The sequence below is a fragment of the Ovis canadensis genome, chromosome 14 (assembly GCF_042477335.2).
Source record: "Ovis canadensis isolate MfBH-ARS-UI-01 breed Bighorn chromosome 14, ARS-UI_OviCan_v2, whole genome shotgun sequence".
Lineage (NCBI taxonomy): Eukaryota > Metazoa > Chordata > Mammalia > Artiodactyla > Bovidae > Ovis > Ovis canadensis.
The window spans coordinates 57358333-57380633 of NC_091258.1; the positions used below are offsets into that span (position 1 = coordinate 57358333).

The window sequence follows — 22301 nt, forward strand, 5'->3', positions numbered from 1 at the left end:
AGCATATGTAAACCAGGGACTTCCCAGGTGGCTCAGTGGTAAAGAAACTGCTTGCCAATGGATGAGACTCAGATTAGATCACTGCGTTAGGAAGATCCTCTGGAGGAGGAAAGGGCAACCCACTCCAGTATTCTTGCCTGGAAAATCCCATGGACAGAGGAACCTGGCAGGCTGCAGTTCATGGGATTGCAGAGTCGGACACGACTGAGCAGGCATACACGCACATAGATAAACCAAACCCAACCAAACCAGCTGACCAACTGGTAGAGAAGCAAGGATGTGAGAAATGGCTCCTGACCAAGGGAAGATCAATTTAGCTGAGCCTAAATTAGACCACAGGATTGGGGGCTACCCTGCTCCCCATCCAGGAGGCAGTCCTGTGATCTCTGGAGAATGCTGTCTGTTAAGATGGCCCCATCCCACTGGGCCCTTCCTACCCTCCTGACTTCCAGACACAAGAGGTCAGCTGCAGTGGCCCTGGAGGACACTGTAGGACCCATAAGATCGGAGTGTCCCCTAAGGGGATGACAAAGTGGGACATACAGATGCAGGAGCCGCCAGAGAATCTCCAGTTGGAGGCAGAGCACTTGACTCAAGCCACTGGGCAGTTCTAGATCAAGCTGGAGGGCCAGCTGTTGGTCAGAGGACACATGCTGGCCTTGAGCCTGACATCTAGGTTGACAAGGAATGTTGAAAGAACTGTGATGTCACAGACTGATGGTCATCAGACCAAAGTTTGACTTCGGTTGACTTTAAGGTGGGTAGGCAGATGTTTTCAGCCACAAACTGACAGCTACATAATGCTGGTCTTGTCTCAGAGGTGATGAGAACGTGGCTGGCCCCCATTCTGCTCACCCACTCTCCACCCAAAGTGGGCAACTCCATGTAGAGAGAAGCCTTGCCCCACCTGGAGACAAAGGCTCTCGGGGCAGCCTTTTGGGGACGGAGGTAAAGAAGAATGGGTGGCAGCTAGGGGCAGCTTCCTGCCAGGGGTCAGGCTAGCAGTGCAGTTCTCTCAGGAGCCGCAGATTGACCCAGATGGAACCCAACCCCAGTGTGGTTCGAAGGTCAGAATAGGATCTCACAGCCCCTGCATCTGCCCTGCCACACATCCTCTGTAAGTCCAGGGGCACTGCCCTGAGAGCTTTTAATGCAAGGAGAGCCCAGCCCCTAGGAAAACTCCCCAATCGTACCCCCTGCTCCCCGGCTGGTCTTGTTTGGGAATGCCAGATGGCAGCTCTCTGCTCCCAAGCCCCAGAGTTGAAAAAACAAGGCACCTGAATGATCCACAGGGAGCTCTTCAAACCTCAGAGGCTCAGGGAGAGTGGGAGCCACTTCTAGGATACGTATCCAGGCACTGCTGCCTGTAAGCAGTTGACTATTCACAGGGAAGAAGCACTCTACGTTTCCAATCTCTCCCTCCCACCCCCAGTGGAAGGTTGTCTTGGGACAGTATTTGTTCTATTTTGGGATCATGTAACTTTGACTTGAACAGTGGGCTAATGTGGCTGCAGCGGCTTTGGACCTCAGTCAGCAAATGGGTCCTCACTGCAAAGATCTTTATCTTCCTGCTCACCCGATGAATGCCATTGACTGAGGGTCACATGTGCCAGTCACTGCAGGTGCTTGAAGAACAAGACAGCCCACAAGGCTAAGAGAAGATGTCCATTTATCCACAAGAATTGTTGGAGGCTCTGTGAACTTATCTGGAAGAGAACTTTCCATATGACAGTTTTCAAGTTGGTCACAACATCGAACATAGATTACCCCCAAATTCCTCGGTTTGCAAGTAGAGTCAACCACCTCTCCAGCCCCAATGACTGGTACCTCTATAGTGAACGAGGCGTCCTTGAAATTCTAATGAGACATCCAGGGACTGAAGCAGGCACACTCCGCAGGAGGAACACAAAGGAGAGGGCTAGAGGTCAGTGGCATTTGGATTTTCGTCTTAGTTTCCATTACACTAAACAGCCAGTCCTGACAGCCGTCTCTGGGCCTGACAGCAAGCCGGACAATCATCTCCTTGACCCAGAGCCATGGCTCTAGGATGACAACAGCTGGGTCACCCCGGCCCTGACTCCCAGGACCTCTTCACATAGCCATCACAAACCGCGAAAAATCCGTAGAAGAGCAGGGGCGGAGCCCGGGAAGCGCTAGGATGCCTAAGCCAAGCGCCTGGAAGGATGCCCGCCCAGCCCCCAGGAGAACACGGGTCCCCACATCCCTGGCTGGACGGGGTGGGAGGTGCGCCACCTGCCACGGGTTTAAGCGGCTGGGAGCCAAGCTTGCTGCTCGAAGCCCATGTCTAGAATGTCACCAGAGCTTCCTCTTCAGTGTCCTGGACTCCGGCCAGGGCTCCCGCGGAAGCTGCGGTCTGGGGCGAACAGTCTGCACCAGCAGGGCGGGGCGGCTGCTCCCACTCCGGACGCGGGCCACGCCCCCTTGGACGCGAACACACCCCCATTTCCCGGGGCTCACGGGACACGCCTCTCCCTGCAGCCAAACAGCACCAAGCAGATTTGTACGAGTACGCACAAGGTCCTGGAATTCTCGCCTGGTTGCCGCACAATATAAGGAGCATAACTGGGGCGGGGCGGGCGGTCGGTGGGTGGCGGCGGAGGTTGTGCAACTGCCGGAGGAGCCGGGGTGCGCGGCCAGGGCTGTCCAAGTTCTCATCGCAGGGATCCAGGGAGCCTGGGACAGAGTCAGACACCAACATTGCCACCTTTGGGTGGCACTGATGGCCTCGCTCCGTCAGGGGAGCAGTGTGGCCCTGGCGAGAGTTGGGGAGCCCAGGTCCCTGCTGGGCCAATGGGAGTGAAGCTTGGGCAGAGGGGCCCGCGCCTGCAGCCAAGGCAGCGGCGACAGCCGGGCCTGGCAGTGTCCAATGAGCACAGGGCCAGCCCCAAAGCCCCTAGGCTGGATGCATACCAGATCCTGAGGGAGGGCAGTAGGGGGAGCGCCGGGCGAGGCCCCACCCAACAAAAGTAGGAGACTGACACCCCCTTTCCCAGCCCGAGGGCAGCTGGGCTGCATTCTCAGGCCCACAGAGCCCCCATGGGTGGGTCCCTCCTGGGGGCCCTGTGAGTCACTTCCCCAGGCCCTGGAGGCCTCCGTTGAAGGTGCCTCCCTCTGCAGCAAAGCCTCCTTTGTTCTTCTGCTGGCTTCACTTCACAACCCTTTCCTCCCCTCTGGGTTGCAGACGCAGGTTCTGAGGGTTTGGGGGGCACTGACTATCAGCAGCACAGAGGTGGCAGATGGAAAGTGGTCTGGCGTTGCAGAAGGCTGGCACCTCCATTCCTCTGTCCCCTGCTCTCAGAGCTCAGGCTCTCTCACCACCCCAGACATCTGGGGAAACCCCCACCTCCTGCACAGGTAGTGGGTGTGCAGCCTTCAGAGCTCAATCCTGGAGGAGTACCAGGAGGGAGGGTGGTTTGAATGTGCTCACCCTGGCTGGCACCGCCTAGAGCTGCTCAACTGGCCCCTGATGCTTCTCTTGCATCACGAAGAGGCTCCCTTGGCTCAGATGACTGAGGCACCAACACTCACTCTCATGCTCTCCATTCCCTCAGCCTCCCCTACCTCCCATGCCCCATTGGAAGCCCAGCCCAGGAATGGAATTTGTCAAAGTGCCTTCAGACACAGCCTCTTGTCTGCCTTCTCTCCCCTCCCCACCTGCCATCTCCAGCTGGGCTGACCACGTGGGGGGCTCACTGTCCCCAGGGGATGGGAGGGGGGTGGTCACCTGCCCACTCTGCGCTGAAGGCAGTCACCCGCTTGGTGTGATGAGCACCAGCCTTGCAGCCAACTAGACCTCTTGTTTGGAAGAAGTAGAAAACTTAAATTTCAGGAAAAAAAAGCTGTGCACAAAGATTCTCAAATTTTATTTACAATAGTAAAAATGAAAATAGGGGTTCAGAGATCAGACAAGACAGGGCACATTCAGGGTAGTATGGCTGTAGACGATCTTATGTACAAAGCAGAAACAGAGACACAACTAAAGAGAACAAATGTATGGATACCAAGGGGGAAAGAGGGGTGGTGGGATGAATTGGGAGATTGGGACTGGCATATATACACTCTTGATACCATGTATAAAATAGATAACTAATAAGAACCTACTGTATAACAGAGCACTCTACTCAATGCACTATGGTCACCTAAGTGGGAAGGAAATCTCCAAAGGAGGGGATATATGTGTATGTGTGCTGATTCACTTTGCTGTATCGCAGAAACTAACACAACTTTGTAAAGCAACTACACTCCAGTAAAAAATGTGTTTAAATGGGAGAATGTGTCCTAAAAACAGAGAGAAGATGAAATCTATTATGGAACATCATTTGATAAAATGTATTTATCCTTCTATAAAGACTTATTGTCTCCAGTCTGCCAGGCCCTTGTAGGGCCTGGGTTCAAGCAGAGGGGCTTCTGGAGGCCAGGCTCTGAGCCATGAGTGTTTCACACATTAACTCACCAAATCCTTCAACCACAGCTGGGATGAAGGAGCGATCAAGTCACATTTATAGAGAAAATGAAAGGTGTGAGATCCCACAGCTAACGAGGGCTAGAGGAGCAATCCCGGTGTCCACGCTCCTGCCACTGAAAGCAACTATTGTGTTAGCTTCACATTGCTGCTGTGACACATTACCACAAACTTAGTGTCATAAAACATAAATTTATCATGATGCAGTTCTAGAGATCGGAATTCTGACATGGGTTTGCCAGGCTAAAATCAAGGTGTCCATGGAGCTGACTGGTGGCTCTAGGGAAAAATATGTTTCCTTGACTTTTCCAGTTTCTAGAGGCTGCCCGTATTCTTTGGCTCATGGCTGCCTCCATCTTCAAAGCCAGTGCTGTAATATCCTTAAATATCTCTGACTCTGACTCTTCTGGACTCATGATTACATTGGGCCCACCCAGATAATATGGGCTTCCTTTGTGGCTCAGCTGGTAAAGAATCTGCCTGCAATGCGGGAGACCTGGGTTCAATCCCTGGGTTGGAAAGATCCCCTGGAGAAGGGAATGGCTACCCACTCCAGTATTCTGGCCTGGAGAATTCCATGGACTCTATAGGCAATGGGGTAGCAAAGTGCCGGACACAACTGAGTGACTTTCACTTTCACCCAGATAATCCAGGATAATCTCACTATTTCAAGATCAACTGATTAACCTTAATTCTATTTGCAGCCTTACTTGTTCTTTGCCATAACACCTAATACATTCACAGATTCCTAGGTTTAGGATGTGGACATATTTGGGGGCATTATTCTGTCTGCCAGAGCTAAGTAGCAACCTTAACCAATCAGAGACTTTTTATTGAGCACCAACTATATGCCTATGGGCTTCCCTGGTGGCTCAGATGGTAAAGAATCCGCCTGCAATGCAGGAGACCCGGGTTTGATCCCTGGGTCAGGAAGACCCCCTGGAGAAGGGAATGACTACCCACTCCAGTGTTCTTGCCTAGAGAATCCCATGGACAGAGGAGCCTCCAGGGCTTAGTCCATGGGGTCACAAAGAGTCAGACATGACTGAGCGGCTAACACTTTCACTTTCTTTCAGCTGTATGCCTAGCACTAGTGTAGGTGCTGTGCATGTGTGTGCTAAGTTGCGTTAGTCATGTCTGACTCTGTGCAGCCTTATGGGCTGTAGCCCGCCAGGCTCCTCTGTCCACGGGATTCTCCAGGCAAGAATACTAGAGTGGGTTGCCATGCCCTCCTCCAGGGGATCTTCCCAACCCAGGGACCAAATCTGCACCTCTGGTGTCTCCTGTATTGCAGGCAGGTTCTCCACCCCCAGCGCCACCTGGGAAGCCCAGTGCAGGTGCTGCTGAGGTACAACAGTGAAAGAAGAGGGCAAATCCCTGACCTTGTGGCGCTTATGCTCCAGCAGAGGGGGATGCACAGTAAAAATAAACAAATAAATGAGCAAAACATATCATAGGTTAGATGGTGCTAAGTCAAGGAGAAAAAAGCAGAGAAAGGGATAGGCAGTTACGTGTGCACTGCTATTTCAGCCAATGTACCGGACATCTACCATTTGTCCCTCTATTCCCACCCTGCTCCTGGTGGGCTAACATCTGTGAACAGCATGGTTCTCTTACCCTCTGCCTTCCTTTTGGTCATGGCTGATGAGAAACACCTTCAGGAGACCTGAGGGCAGAATACAACTGAGGTCAGCATCCCTCATCCAAAGGCCTCACCCCCTATTAGGAGTCTTTTCATGCAGCCCACCCAGCTACAAGAACATCTTCCTTTCCTTGCCCTTTCAAGCCTAGGGATGGTAACTATGGCTGCCTTTATTAGTCCCAGGGTGACTCATCACCATTTCTGGTTTCCCTAAACCCTGTCCACTTTTTGTAATAGTATTTTATTAAGCTCTCTTTAGCTTGTTCCAGCTGGAGGGTGCCATCTGTTTTCCCAGGAAGCCTTGCTGAGCTGGTAACATTTAGATAAAACCCCTAAAGAAGGTAAGGTGGGAGACATGCAGATATCTGGTGGAAAAGCACTTTGGGCATGGTGGCTGCAAGTGCAAAGGTCCTGGGGTAGGTAAAATCATGCATGATGTGTTTGAGACACATAAGCCAGAAGGAAGCTTATGTGGCTGGAGTAAGTAAAGGAGTGATAGGAGGTGAGGTCACAGGGGTACTTGGTATAGGACAGAAGTCAGATCATGTAGGGCCTTTGAAGAAAGTGCTGCTAGTGCCCCACCTGTATCCCCTCAGCACTGCCCACTGATGCGTGAAGACCCTCTGGCTTCCTACCGCCCCTGCAGCTCTCTGTCTGAGGGTCTTTTCTGGCCACAGGAATACAGCAAGGCATGTCAGGGAGTTATTATCCTTGGAAGTAGGTCTCAGACAATGTGGAGTTAGTGAATAAATACCCAAATGCCTTAGCACTTGTGAAGCATGCCCTAGGCAGCCTCCGAGAGGTCCCCAGAAGCACGGAGCTCTGGTGCCCGCAGCGATAAATCACTTATTAACACACCTTGTATTGGCATCTTTCCTTTCCCTGTCTTACTTCCCCATTTCTCTCTCTCTCTCTGCTCCTGGGGACCTCCCAAATGAACTTCTTGTACTCAAGCTCTTGTCTCAGCATCAGCCTCTAGAGCATCCTAATCTAAGGTAGCCTGTGGGCCATTACTAGGAGTTGGACTTTTAAGAGACTGAGATGAGCATTCGCTGCAGAATGGTCATTAGAGGAATGACATGGACTGAAGGGAGCAAAGGGAAAGGAAGAGAGACCAGTTAGATGCTACAGTAATAGTCTGGAGGAGAGATGAAGATGGCTTGCAGCAGGGTAGAAGCAGTGGAGGTGGTAAGATTTGGGAACACACTTTGAAAAGAAGAGTCAAGATGATTTGCTGTCTGTTTGATATGGGATATAAAAGACACTAAACTGTCTAGGGCGATTTCAAGTTTTTGCCCTGAGCAAAGCAAGGATGGAGTTACATTTTACTGAGATGAGGAAGACTATTGGGGGGAGAGTAAAATACAGAAGGTTGGGAGCTCAGGTTTAGACATGCTTAGTTGAGATGCCTGCTAGACATATGAGTGGAGATGGTGAGCAGGCAGATAGTCGGGTACACAAGTGGGGAACTTGGTGGGAGGACAGGCTGCAGGCAGAAGTTGGAGGATCATCGGTTGAGAAGTAGTAGATAAAGACTGGGTGAGGTCTCCAAGGGAGTGAGGGGAGAAAGAATAGGGAAGAGGCCCCAGGACTGAGCCTTGGCACCCAAGGTCTAAAAGTTAGGAGAGATAAGAAGGGATTAGCAGAGGAGTCTGAGAAGGAGCAGCCAGCAAAGTGGGAGGAAGGCCAGGAGGCTGAATGAGGAAGATGAGATCAACCTGCCAGATGCCACTGATGAGGCAGGTATGAGGCCCAGCCTGGGGCTTGCTGCTGGATTCAGGAGCATAGAGCGCATTGATGACTTCAGTACTCACCCCATCAAGTGGAATGAGGAGGCAAGAATCTAAATATTCTAGACAGAATCGGAGAAAATTGGAAACAAGTATGGACAACCTTGAAGGAAAATGTATCAAATATTTTAAATTAATTTTCATTTTGAAACAATCCCAAATCCATACAGATGTTGCAAGCCCCATGTAAAACAATTTTTGTTTTGATGAGCCATTTCATAGTAACTCACTGACATGATGTTCCTTCCATCACCCCCAAAAACTGATGTGTGTTTTTCACAAACAGGGACATTCTCTCCTATAGCCACCAAACAATCTCAAACATCAGGCAAGTACACTGGCACGTTATCAACCTCTACTCCTCTGGCCCACTGGGTCACTGCCTCTTCTGATAGCTTTAATAGCAAGGTAGCCAGTCCAGAATCACGTGTTGCATTTAGTAGTCATGGCCATGTGGTTTTAGGATCTCCATCTGGGAGATTTCCCCTGTCTTTCCCTAACTTTCATATTCTTAACATCTTTGATGATTACAAGCCAGTTATTTTACAGAATGTCCCTCCATTTTGGCTCACTGGTATTTTCTCATGATAAGAGCAGGATATATGACCCAGCAATGCTACTCTTAGGTACATCCTCAAAAGAATTACAAACAGATGGCCAAATAAATACTTGCACAGCACTACTCACAACAGCTGATAAGTAGAAACAACCCAAATGTCCAGCAGTGGTTGAATAGACAAACAAAAGATGGTATATATGTGTGCAGTGCTAAGCAGCGTCAGTCATGTCTGCCTCTTTGCGACCCTATGGACTGTAGCCCGCCAGGCTCCTCTGTCCAGGGGATTCTCCAGGCAAGACACTGGAGTGGGTTCCCATGCCCTCCTCCAGGGGATCTTCCTGACCCAGGGATTGAGCCCACATCTCTTTACATCTCCTTCATTGGCAGGTGGGTTCTTTACCACTAGCATCACCTGAAAAGCCCTGGTATATATATGTGGAATCTTAAAAACATGGTGTGAAACAGAAGGTGAAAGTGAAGGAAAATGGTGTAAATGAACCTATTCACAAAACAGAAAAAAGCCTTGTGGTTACCAAGGGGGAAAAGGGAGAAGGATAAATTGGGAGATAGGGATTTGTATATACATACTGCTCCTGCTGCTGCTAAGTCGCTTCAGTCGTGTCCAACTCTGTGCGACCCCATAGATGGCCTCCCACCAGGCTCCCCTGTCCCTGGGATTCTCCAGGCGAGAACACTGTATATAAAATAGATAACTAATAAGAACCTACTGTATAGCACAGGGGACTCTACTCAATATTCTGTAATGATCTATATGCGAAAGGAATTTTTTAAAGAGTGGGTATATAACATGTATAATCTGTATGTATAACAGATTTACTTATCTGTAAAGCAGGCGCTAACACAACATTGTAAATCAACTATACTCCAATAAAGTGAAGTGAAAGTTGCTCAGTCGTGTCCAACTATGCAACCCCATAGACTATACAGGCCATGGAATTCTCCAGACCAGAATACTAGAGTGGGTAGCCTTTCCCTTCTCCAGGAGATCTTCCCAACCCAAGGATTGAACCCAGGTCTCCTGCACTGCAGGCGGACTCTTTTACCAGCTGAGCCACAGGGAAGCCCAAGAATACTGGAATGGGTAGCCTATCCCTTCTCCAGGGGATCTTCCAGACCCAAGAATCAAACCAGGGTCTCCTGCATTGCAGGCAGATTCTTCACCAACTGCGCTATCAGGGAAGCCTATACTTCAATACAAGTTAATTTTAATAAAAGGGTGGCATATCTATACAATGGAATACTATTCAGCCATAAAAAGGTGTTGATGTATGCTTCATGGATGAATTTCAAAAGCATTATCTAAGGTGAAAGAAAGCAGACACAAAAGGTTACATATTATATGAGTCCATTTATATGCAATATCCAGAACAGGTAAATCCACAGAGGCAGAAAGCAGGTTAGTGGTTTCCAGGGACTGGAGGTAGGTGGTAATAGGGAGTTACTGCTTAATGAGTAGGGTGGGGTTTGTTTTGTTTGTTTGTTTGTTTTGAGTAACACTTTTGAACTAGATGGAGGTGGCAGTTCCATAACATTGTGAATGAACTAAATTTCACAGAATCATTCGCTTTAAAATGGTGATGTTTACGTTACTTGAATTTTACCTTAATTTAAACAATAAAGATTCAGGTTTCGCATCTTTGGCCAGACGATCCCAGACAGGTATTCTTGTTTTGCTTATTGCAGTCTACCAGGTTGCACGTGATTTCTATTTGTTCCCTTACTGACGATGATCGCTTTGATCATCAGATCAAGGTGGTGTCTACCAGGTTTCTCCTCCTCAAAGTTACTCCTTTCCTCTTTGTAATGAACAGTACTGTGAAGTTATGCAATACTTGGTTCTTTGTGGAATTTTCCATCTATTTGTTTATCTGTTTATGTCAATGACTTCATAGTTATCCATTTCTATTCTATTCATTGGGTTATAATCTATTACCGTATTTGCTTTGGTGCTTCAATTACCCCAGATTTGTCCAGTAAGAGCTTCTTTATGCTGACTTTCATATTCTTTTGACATGTCCTCATTATTTTTAATACCTCCTTGCTTCCTGGCATAACAAGGTCATCTTGTATTTTTCCTGCTCTGATCCTAGAGTTCCTAAAGGGATTCTATTTCTTTATAATGGAGACTAGTATTTAGAAGCCAAGATATAGGGCTAAGCATACTCTTTGCTACTGGGTATCATTTCTCCCAGACATTCTCAGTGGACAATGCCAGGGAATATAAGTGTGTGTGTACATCTCGTGCTTTTATACATATTTATATACTTCCATGAGCTTCCCTGGTGGCTCAGATGGTAAAGAATCCACTTGCAATGCAGGAGACATGGGTTTGATCCCTGGGTCAGGAAGATCCACCGGAGAAGGGAATGGCTACCCTCTCCAGTATTCTTGCCTGGAGAATTCCGTGAATAGAGGAGCCTGGAAGGCTACAGGCCGTAGGTTTGCAGAGTCAGGCACTATTGAATGGCTAACACTTTCACTTTCATATACTTCTATATATATAGAAAATTATGAGTTCTTACCAATAATTCCAATCTAGTATTCTCCCTTTTCCAACTATGAGAAACACAGTTGCCAGAGGCTTCAAGTATCCAGTCACTGCCCTCTTCCCAAATCCTCAGATGCCTTCCTCATCCCCCTTCAGCTCTGACATCTGTGCTAGGTCACACCCTTGCACAGGTGTTCTCATCCAGCATGGGTTCTGACACTCTCATCGTGCATTGAAACACTCTTTTCTGCAGATGTCTTGCTCAACTCTCAGGATGCAAGGTGTACCTTGGATGACTTCAGCTTCTTGCCTTGTTCAGCCCCACCTAATAAATGTTTTCTTGAATTGTTAAGGAAAGAAAAAGAGATAGAAGAACTCTGGTAAAACACCAGGCATAAAAAGTAGATGAACAAACTCTATGCAGTCTATATTTACAGTTTTAAATTTTGGAAAAAAATAAAATAAATTTTGGGTGAAAAAAAAGACTGCAGAAATTACACTAAAATGATAATCAGTATGATTGTAGAGGTTTTTTCCTTTTCCATATTTCCCAAATTATCTGTAATATGGTTATGTTACTTTGCAATTAAAAGCATAACTAAAATAGCACTTTCTTTTTTAAAAAAATATTTATTTATTTGGTTGTGCTGGCACACAGGATTGTTAATTGTGGCGCATGGGATCTTTAGTTGTAGCATGCAAACTCCTAGTTGGGCACGTGGGATCTAGTTCCCTGACCAGGGATTGAACCTGGGCCCTCTACATTGGGAGCACAGAGTCTTGCTCACTGGACCAGAAGGGAAGTTCCAAATAACACTTTCTAAATCATTGCAAGCTGTATTCAGTGTGCTCAGGATTCATGCTGATGGCCCAAGAAGATACCCACAATTTTAATAGAAGGTCTGGAGAAAAGCAGGTTTAATATCAAAACAAACCTGGATCAGAATACAACAATTTGATAAAAATTCAATTCTTAGGAATTTTTAAAATAAAACTTGAATATCAGTTCTGGCAAAAGATGATACTTTTTTCTGCTTCTATGTTGTAAGACTCAGTACGGTGTGCTGTCTTGACATCTGGTACAATCAGGAGGCCCTCAAATGGCGTAACTGCAAGTTCCCTCCTCACTCTGCTCCCACAGATACGATCCCCTAGCCAAACAACCTCCTTATCAAAGGGACCCTGGTCCCTTTGCATCCTGAGTATCAGGTTTCCGTACTCTATCAGTCCATGGAATTATTCAAACAAGTTGATAATTATTCCCACATTCTCCTGTGGGAATCAGGGGGCACCCCATCGTCTTGATACTATGTGGCCTGCCTCCTACAGCCCCTGTTTGTTCCCTCTGTTCCCAAGTGCAACCCCCATGTGACCCTATGTGGCATGTGGTGTCCTGCCTCAGGCTATGACTATATGTGACTATTAAAAACCTGGGGAGCTCATTTGCCCATCTCAGCAGTTGTATATTCCCCCACAAACCTAGGGCAGGAAGACCTCCCTCACCAGTGGAGTAAAGAAAAGGTGTTAAAACACTGCCCTCTAATGATAACTAAATATCTTGGAAATTATTGAACAGACAACAGTTAAAAGACTCTTAAAGTCAGAAAGCAGAAGGCGGACTAGCTAGGGGCTTCAGGACTTGAGGAACAACAACACAGTGAATTTCCCGTTTTCTTTTTTATCTTACATATATCAAGAAGTAGGTGTCAAAGATTCCTACAACTCAGAACCACTGACAGACGTTAAAAAAAAATTAAAGACAAGGAAGCTCTGCTCTTTCTGGACAAAGGACAAAAAAAAAGACTCAAAGAGACTTATCGGGGAGCCTCTGTGATGGAGGCACTGGCAGGTGGTCTCGTCCACCTGCAAGAGTTGACCAACCAGAGTAGAGGTTGGTGAATTGGTCAACCTGCAAGGGGCAGCAGCAGCTAGAGGCATAAAAAGACCCAGGCCCAGCAGCTTTTGTCCCCCACCCCTAACCCTCCGCTGAAGAAGATGTTGCAGCAATACCAGGCAGCCTGGGGAACGGCACCAACAAATGACATCAACAGAGACTGAGCAGTAGCGCCAGCAGCACTAGAAGAATGAAGCTGGAAAACCAGAATCACACCGAGAGGGTTCCATAAGCAAACCAGCACTGTGACTAACACATGTAGGTTCCGGTATACATACACATCTACATATGATGTAGATACCAGCACCTACATGCTAAAACAGATTTAAATAAGAGTTCAGTTTAGTTCAGTCACTCAGTTGTGTCTGACTCTTTGCAACTCCATGGACTGCGGTACACCAGGCTTCCCTGTCCATCACCAACTCCTGAAGCTTGTGCAAACTCATGTCCATCGAGTCAGTGATGCCACCCAACCATCTCATCCTCTGTCATCCCCTTCTCCTCCTGCCTTCAATCTTCCCCAGCATCAGAGCAATCTTTCCCAGTGAGTCAGTTTTCCCATCAGGTGGCCAAAGTATTGGAGCTTGAGCTTCAGCATCAGTCCTTCCAGTGAATATTCAGGACTGATTTCCTTTAGGATTGACTGCTTTGATCTCCTTGCAATCCAAAGGACTCTCAAGAGTCTTTGCCACAGTTCAAAAGCATCAATTCTTCGGCACTCAGCTTTCTTTATCGTCCAACTCTCACATCCATACACGACTACTGGAAAAACCTTAGCTTTGACTAGACAGACCTTTGTTGGCAAAGTTATGTCTCTGTTTTTTTAAAATGCTGTCTAGGTTGGTCATAGCTTTTCTTCCAAGGAGCAAGTATCTTTTAATTTCATGGCTGCAGTCACCATCTGCAGTGATTTTGGAGTCCAATAAAATAAAGTCTGATACTTTATTGCCATTTTTTTCCCATCTATTTGCCATGAGGTGATAGGACCGGATGCCATGATCTTACTATTTGAATGTTGAGTTTTAACCCAGCTTTTTCACTCTCCCCTTTCATGTTCATCAAGAGGATCTTTAGTTCCTCTTAACTTTCTGCCGTAAGGATGATGTCATCTGTATATCTGAGGTTATTGATATTTCTCCTGGCAATCTTGATTCCAGTTTGTGCTTCATCCAGATCAGCATTTCGCATGATATACTCTGCATATAGGGTTTCTCTGCTTGGCTCAGATGGTGAAGAATCTGCTTGCAATGCTGGAGACCTGGGTTTGATCCCTGGGTTGGGAAGATACCCTGGAGGAGGGCATGGCAACCCACTCCAGTATTCTTGCCTGGAGAATTCCCATGGACAGAGGAGCCTGGTGGGTTATAGTCCATGGGGTTGCAAAGAGTCAGACACAACTAAGCAAGTAAGCACGCACTCATGCACGCACATGCACACACACACACTCTGCATGTAAGTTAAACAAGCAGGGTGACAATATACAGCCTTGATGTACTTCTTTCCCTATTTGGAACCAGTCTGGTGTTCCATGTCTAGTTCTAACTGTTGCTTCCTGACCTGCATACAAAAGTCAAGAGTATCATAACATAAAGACAAAAGCATCTAGGATACAACTGAAAAATCACTCATCATTCCAAAGAACAACAGTGTAAATGAGAAAACTGACTGTAATAACTAGATGAATTAGATGTCAGAACCACCTGACAATTTTAAAGCCATGCCATAAAAATTCTTCAACAAACACAAATTCTCTAGGAACAAATTTAAAAATCAAAAATCTTAGCAAAAAATAACTGTAATAAAAGACAACCAAATGGAAATTATAAAACTAAAAAATACAACAACTGGAAAAAAAAACTTGCTAGATGGATTCAACAGTAAAATGGAGATGATAGAGGATAGAAATGATGAACTTGAAAACAGGTCAATAGAATTTACTCAATCTAAATAAACAGAAAGCAGATTAAGAATTTACAGAGCTTCAGAATTCTGTAGACAGTAACAAAAGATGTAACATTAATATGATCCAAGTTCAAGAAGGAGAGGAGAAAAGAATGTGGGACAGAAAAATATGAGAAGAAATTCTAGAAGAAATCTATACCAAGATATAGCTTCATCAAACCTCTGAAAACTAAAAATGATGGAAAAAAAAATCATAAAACCAGTCAGTGAGTAATAACACATTACCTGTAAAGAAAGATCAATTTAAATAACAATGAATTTCTCATTGGGAACCATGGAGGTTAGAAGGAAGTGGCACAGCAGTTTTTCAAGTGCTGAAGAACCATTAACTATGAATCTTCTAACCAGTGAAACTATTCTTTCAGGAATAAGAGAAAAGAAAGTCCTTTTCAGATAAAGAAAAACTAAGATAATTTGTTGCTTGCAGATCCATCCTAACAGGAAGCTCTTCAAACAGAAAGAAAACGGTAAAAGTAGAAGACGGAGTGATTCAGAAAAGAAAGAAAAGCAATGGAATGGGTAAAAAATAGAAGTCAATACAATAGACTACCCTCCACCTCATGAATCTGTTTGATCATATTTTGTGGTTGAAGCAAAGGTTATAACACCAACTGGAATATAGAGAGGAAACTCAAGTCCATTATGTTTAAAATGTGGAGATGGTAAAAGGATCTAAATGGAAGTTTGGTTTCTACCCTTCACTTGAAGTGGTCAAACACTGACACCAATAGACTGTGATGCTATATATGTATATGGTAATACCTAGAGCAATACTTAGAAAACTATACAAAGCGATATACTCAAACATATCATAAAGAGTTCAAAACGAAGCTCTAAAAATGCTCAAATAGCCCATGGGAAGGTAAGAAAAGAAGAAACAGAGCAATGAGAATCAGAGACAATGAACAGAAAACAAATAATAAAATGGCAGACTTAAACATATCAATAAGTGCTTTAAAAATGAATGCTCTAAATTCACAAATTAAAAGACAGAGATTGACAGAGCATGTAGAAAAGCACAACCCAAGGATATGCTGCCTACGAAAAACTCACTTCAAACATAGCAACAGAGAGAGGTTAAAAATAAAAGGATGGAAAAGACACATCATGCAAACATTAATTTTTTTTTAAATTGGCAGTGACTTTTTAGATTTGACACCAAAAGCAAAGGCAACAAATGCAAAAATAAATAAGTGGGACTATATCAAACTAAAAAGCTTCTGCACGGCAAAAGAAAACATCAACAAAAGTGAAAAGGCAGCCTACAAAATGGGAGACTGCTACTGCTGCTGCTAAGTCGCTTCAGTCGTGTCCGACTCTGTGCGACCCCATAGATGGAAGCTCACCAGGCTCTGCCGCCCCTGGGATTCTGCAGGCAATAACACTGGAGTGGGTTGCCATTTCCTTCGCCAATGCATGAAAGTGAAACATGAAAGTGAAGTCGCTCAGTCGTGTCCGACTCTTTGCGGACCTCATGGACTGCAGCTACCAGGCTCCTCCATCCATGGGATTTTCAAGGCAAGAGTACTGGAGTGGGGTGCCATTGCCTTCTCCGACAAAATGGGAGAAAATACTTGCAAATCATATATCTGATAAAGGGTTAATATCCAAAATATATAGCAACCTCAGTATATATTTAAAAATTTTAAATGGGCAGAGGATCTAAATAGATGCTTTTCCAAAGAAGACATACAGATGGCCAACAGGTACTTAACATCACTAATCATCAGGGAAATGCAAATCAAAACCATAATGAAATATCACCTCGTATCTGTTAGAATGACTATTAGCAACAAGACAAGAGATCATAAATATTGACGAGGATGTGGAGAAAGGGAACCATTGGGTGTGGGTGGTTGGATGTAAAGTGGTACAGCCACTATGGAAAATAGTATGGAGGCTCCTCAAAACATTAAACATAGAACTACCATATGAACCAACAATTCTACCCCTGGATATTTATCCGCATAAAACGAAAGCGCTAACTCAAACATGTCCCCAAAATGTTCATTGCACCCATGTTCATATACTAGCCAAACATGGAAACAACGTAAGTGTTCACTGATGGATAATGGATACAGAATATTTGGTATATTTATACACTGGGGTCTTATTCAACCAGAAAAAGCATGAAGTCTTGCCATGTGGAACAATATGGATGAAACTTGAGGGCACTATGCTAAGTAAGATAAGTCAGAGAAAGAAAAACACTGTTTCACTTATATGTGGAATCTAAAAAACAAAACTGATATAAACACACAAAAGCAAACTAAACTCACAGATACAGAGAACAGACTGGTGGTTGCCAGAGGCAGGAGCTGGGGGTGGAGAAAATGCGTGAAGGCTGTCAAAAGATATAAAGTTCTAGTGATAAAAAAATCAGTCCTGGGAGAGGTAATATAAAGTATGGTGACCACAATTAATAATATTGTACTATATATATTTTAAAATTGCTAAGAGAATAGATTTTTTTTTTAATTAATCAATTAATTTTGGCTGTGTCAGGTCTTAATTGTGGCCCATGGGATTTTTGCTGGAGCAAATGGGCTCAGCCAACAGAGACCATGTCCTGGGTTATACAACAAATCTTAACAAATTTAAAAGGACTGAAATCATACAGAGTGTGTTCTCTGACCATAAGGGACTCAAACTAGAAATCAATAACAGAAAGACAACAAGAAAATCTCTGGATGCTTTGAAACTAAACAACTCACTTTTAAACAGTCCATGGATCAAAGGAGAAGCCTCAAAAGAAATTTTAAAAATATATCACTTTGTGAAAATGAAAACAATGAAGACACAACGTATCAAAATTTGTGAGATGCAGCTAAAGAAGTGATGAGAAGGAAATTTATACAACTAAATGCTTACATTCGAAAAAAAGGAAAAGTCTCAAATAAATCATCTACACTCCCATCTCAAGAATCTAGAAAAAGAAATTAAAAGCATACCAAAAAAAAAAAAAAAAGAAAAGAAAAGCCCACCTCTCTCCATGGAATTCTCCAGGCAAGAACACTGGAGTTGGTAGCCATTCCTTTCTCCAGGGGATCTTCCTGACCTAGGGATCGAACCCACGTCTCCTGCATTGCAAGCAGATTGTTTACTGTCTGAGGCACCAGAGAAGCCCAGAGAAAGAAGTTAAAAGCATATAGATTGGGATGGAACAAATAAAACATTCTCTTATTTGCATAAGACATGTTGTTGATGAGTAAAATCACAAGAAATTTACAGAAAAACAACAAAAACACCTCCTAGAGCTTATAAATGAGTTCAGCACAGTTGCAGGAGACACCATCAACAGACAAAAATCAACTGTATTTCTATATATTCACATGAACAAGTTAAAACTAAAATAAAGAATGCAATAGCATTTAAAATTGTACCAAATAAAATTAAATACTTCGGTATACATCCAACGAAACATGTAAAAGGTCTATTTGATGAAAATGACAAAATGCTGATGAAAGAAATCAGAGACCAAAATACCTGAAGAGACATACTATGTTCATTAATTGGAAGACACAACATAGTAAAGATGTGACGTCTCCCTAAAATGATCTACAGGTTTAATGCAACTTCTATCAAATTCTCAGCAAGATTTTTTGTAGGTGAAGTCAAACTTACTCTAAAATTTATATGGGAAGATATAGGCCCTAGCTTGACCAAAACAATTTGAAAAAGAATACAGTGATAACCAAAGAAACAAAATAGAATTAAGTGCTGAATGCAAATATAGAAGCTTGACATATGAGAGAGGTGACTTTAAAATGAGTGGACAAAGGAATTACTCAATAAGTACTGTTGGGACTACTGACTACATATAGAAAAAAATAAAATCATCTCCCCCACCATTTCACAGTATATATGAAAATAAAATCCTAAATGTGAAAAGCAAGATGTAAACACTTAAATAACACAGGTACATTTCGGCATCTGGTCATCATATACCACAAACAATTAGAAAATTGGACAAAATATACAAATCCACCATTTTCTTTTTTGTTTTTTAAAGCAACTTTTTTCTATTTTTTTTCTCAGCCAGTTTTATCGAGATATAGTTAATATGCTGTTGCTGTTTGGTCGCTAAGCCACGTCTCACTCTTTGTGACCCCATGGACTGAGCCTGCCAGGTTCTTCTGTCCATGGGATTTCCCAGCAAGAAACTAGAGTGGGTTGCCATTTCCTTCTCCAGGGAATCTTCCCGACCCATGTCAACAGGCAGATTCTTTACCACTGAGCAACTTGGGAATCCCCCAAATCACCTATTTTCTAACACCAAACAATTAGGCAGTGCAGGACTGTGAATCACTTTGGCTTTCTGCTTGCCGGCACCTTTGGACTGTGCCACAGGGGAAGGAATTATTCAAACAGAGCAAGGCACTCCTATTCAATTGAGAATACAGAGACAGAGTTCAGAGAAGCGAAGGAGACTGGAATTTTCAGGATGCAATAGAGAAAGAAGAGCTATGTACAGTACAATCTCTAGAAATATGTATAGGCATTCCCTTGATTCTTTAGTTGCAATTAAACTGTATGCGAGACTCAAAGAGGCTGGATAAGGAGCAACTTATCCTGAAAAGAATAGTTATCAAGAAGCAATAAGTGGGAAAATTCCCAGAGCTCACGCAGAGCTGGAAGATGTTAGAATTCTAACAGGCAGAGTGGAGAGAATTCATTGAACACATAGACCATTCTGTAAATACCCTAGAAGGAACACAGTGCAGTATCGGAGCCAAACTAGGCCTAGCAGAAAGACAACTCTAGACCCAACAAACGTTAAAAAAAAAAAAAAAGCTTCAAATGATCCACAGGTAACTTGGTTGGTTGTCAAAATAAAACTTCACTTTCTTAAAAGGAAGACAACAAAATCCAGTCACTAAACAATGTCTGCTACTGCTAAGTTGCTTCAGTCATGTCCGACTCTGTGCGACCCCATGCAGCCCACCAGGCTCCTCCGTCCATGGGATTTTCCAGGCAAGAGTACTGGAGTAGGGTGCTGTTGCCTTCTCCAATGCATGAAAGTGAAAAGTGAAAGTGAAGTCACTCAGTCCTGTCCGACTCTTAGCAACCCCATGGACTGCAGCCCACCAGGCTCCTCCATCCATGGGATTTTCCAGGCAACAGTACTGGAGTGGGATGCCATTGCCTTCTCCGAAACAATGTTTAGCATCCAGTAAAAATTATTAGGTATGTGAAAATGTGACCTATAACCATGAAAAAAATGAGGTAATACAATCTACCAGAAATAATAGAGATGATAACATTATCAGGCAAAAATTTAATCAGCTATTTTTTTAATTGCAAGATTTAAAGGGAATATAGTGAGACTAATGGAATGTATAAAGAGAAAGGCCAAACTGAACTTCTAGAGATGAAGTTATCTTCTGAAAGGAAAATTTCACTGGATGGGATTAATATCAGAATAGACACTGAAGAAGATAAAAACCAGCAAACATGAAGACAGAATTTGAAAGCATAGAAATAAATTTAAGCAGAAAGAAAAAAACTTTTAAAAATGAACAGTTTCAGTGATCTGTAGAACAATATCAAGCAGCATAGAAAATTGAACATGATCGACCATCTTGACATAACTGACATTTATAGAACACTACACTTAACAGTGGAAGAATACACATTCATTTCAAGTGCACTTTAATCAGTCACCAAAATAGACTATTGGCTGTTATATAACACAAGCCTCAATAAATCTAAAAGGATTGAAATAATAGGCTTTTCTGATCATACAATGTTAAATTAAAAATCAGTAACAATAAGACATCTATTAAATACCTGAATATTTGTAAATTAAATAATACAGTTTTAAATACTCAATGAGTAAAGAAGAAATCACCCTGCTTATTTAACTTATATGCAGAGTACATCACGTGCAATGCTGGGCTGGATGAATCCCAAGCTGGAATCAAGATTGCTGGGAGAAATATCAACCACCTCAGATATGCAGATGATACCACTTTAATGGCAGAAAGTGAAGAGGAACTAAGAGCCTCTTGATGAAGATGAAAGAGGAGAGTGAAAAAGCTGGCTGAAAACTAACATTTAAAAACCAAAGATCATGGCATTGGTTTTATCACTTCATGGCAAACAGACAGGGAAAATGTGGAAACAGTGTCAGATTCCATTTTCTTGGGCTCCAAAATCTACACAGACAGTGATTGCAAGCACAAAATTAAAAGACACTTGTTCCTTTTAATAGCTACGACAAAACTAGACAGCATATTCAAAACCAGAGATATCACTTTGCCTACAAAGGTCCATATAGTCAAAGCTATGACTTTTCCAGTAGTCATGTGTGTATGTGAGAGTTGGACCATAAAGAAAGCTGAGCATCGAAGAATTGATGCTTTCGAATTGTGGTGTTGGAGCCTTGGACAGCAAGGAGATCAAACCAGTCAATCATAAAGGAAATCAACCCCGAATATTCATTGGAAGGACTGGTGCTGAAGCTGAAGCTCCAATACTTTGGCCACCTGATGGGAGGAGCTGATTCATTTGAAAAGACCCTGATGCTGGGAAAGATTGAGGGCAAGAGGAGAAGGGGACGACAGAGGATGAGATGGTTGGATGACATCACTGAGTCAATGGACATGAGTTTGAGCAACCTCAGGGAGACAGTGAAGAACAGGGAAGCCTGGCATGCTGTTCATGGGTTGCAAAGAGTCACATACAGCTTAGCAACTGAACAACAGAAGAAGAAATCACAGTTAATTAAATGAAACAAGCTAAATTATTGGTACACAGCTAATGTGGACTTAAGTGTAGTTAAATAGTGCTTAGCTGAAAACTAAGGTCTTTCAATGCATATATTTAGAAAATAAAAGTCTAAAGTTAATAATCTATGATACCATATTAAGAAACTAGAAAAAGAAGAACAAATCAAACCAAAAGAAAATAGAATATAGGAAATAGTATAAATAAGATAAAACATAAACAAATTGAAGATAAAAAGCAATAGAGAAAAATCAATGACATTAAAACATGATTTTTAAAAAAATCAATAAGATCTAAAAACTTCTGATTAAATTGATCACAAAAAAGTGAAGATAATTACCAACACCACATGCAAAAGAAAAGTCATACTAAATAATATACAAACATTAAAAGAATAATGAGGAATATTATAAACATCTTTATGACAATAAATTTTATGATGCAGAAAACTGGACAAGTTGCTTGAAAGATACAAAGAAACAAAACTGACTCAGTAAGAAACAGAGATTCTAAATAGTCCTCCAAATCTAGACAGCATATTAAAAAGCAGAGATGTCACTTTGCTGACAAAGGTCCATAGAATCACAACTATGGGGGCTTCCCTGGTAGCTCAGCCGGTAAAGAATCTGCCTGCAATACAGGAGACCTCAGTTCCATTTCTGGGTCAGGAAGATCCCCTGGAGAAGGGATAGGCTACCCACTCCAGTATTCTGGCCTGGAGAATTCCCTGGAC

At 43.5% G+C, this 22301-nt stretch overlaps 1 long non-coding RNA gene across 2 annotated transcripts in view; it reads right to left on the reverse strand.

The window, feature by feature from the left end:
* Nucleotides 1-1652: 1652 nt before the first annotated feature.
* LOC138418694 (uncharacterized) overlaps nucleotides 1653-22301 on the reverse strand; it is a 333161-nt gene continuing 312512 nt past the window's right edge. Inside the window, exons 7-10 of one of the 2 annotated variants that reach the window (XR_011248688.1) lie at nucleotides 11018-11322; nucleotides 9063-9168; nucleotides 6101-6149; nucleotides 1653-2694 (exon numbers count right to left, since the gene is read on the reverse strand). This is a non-coding gene — a long non-coding RNA (uncharacterized lncRNA). Of the gene's footprint in view, nucleotides 2695-6100; nucleotides 6150-9062; nucleotides 9169-9830; nucleotides 11323-22301 lie in introns of those variants that run through there. The other variant, XR_011248689.1, reaches the window with a different exon arrangement.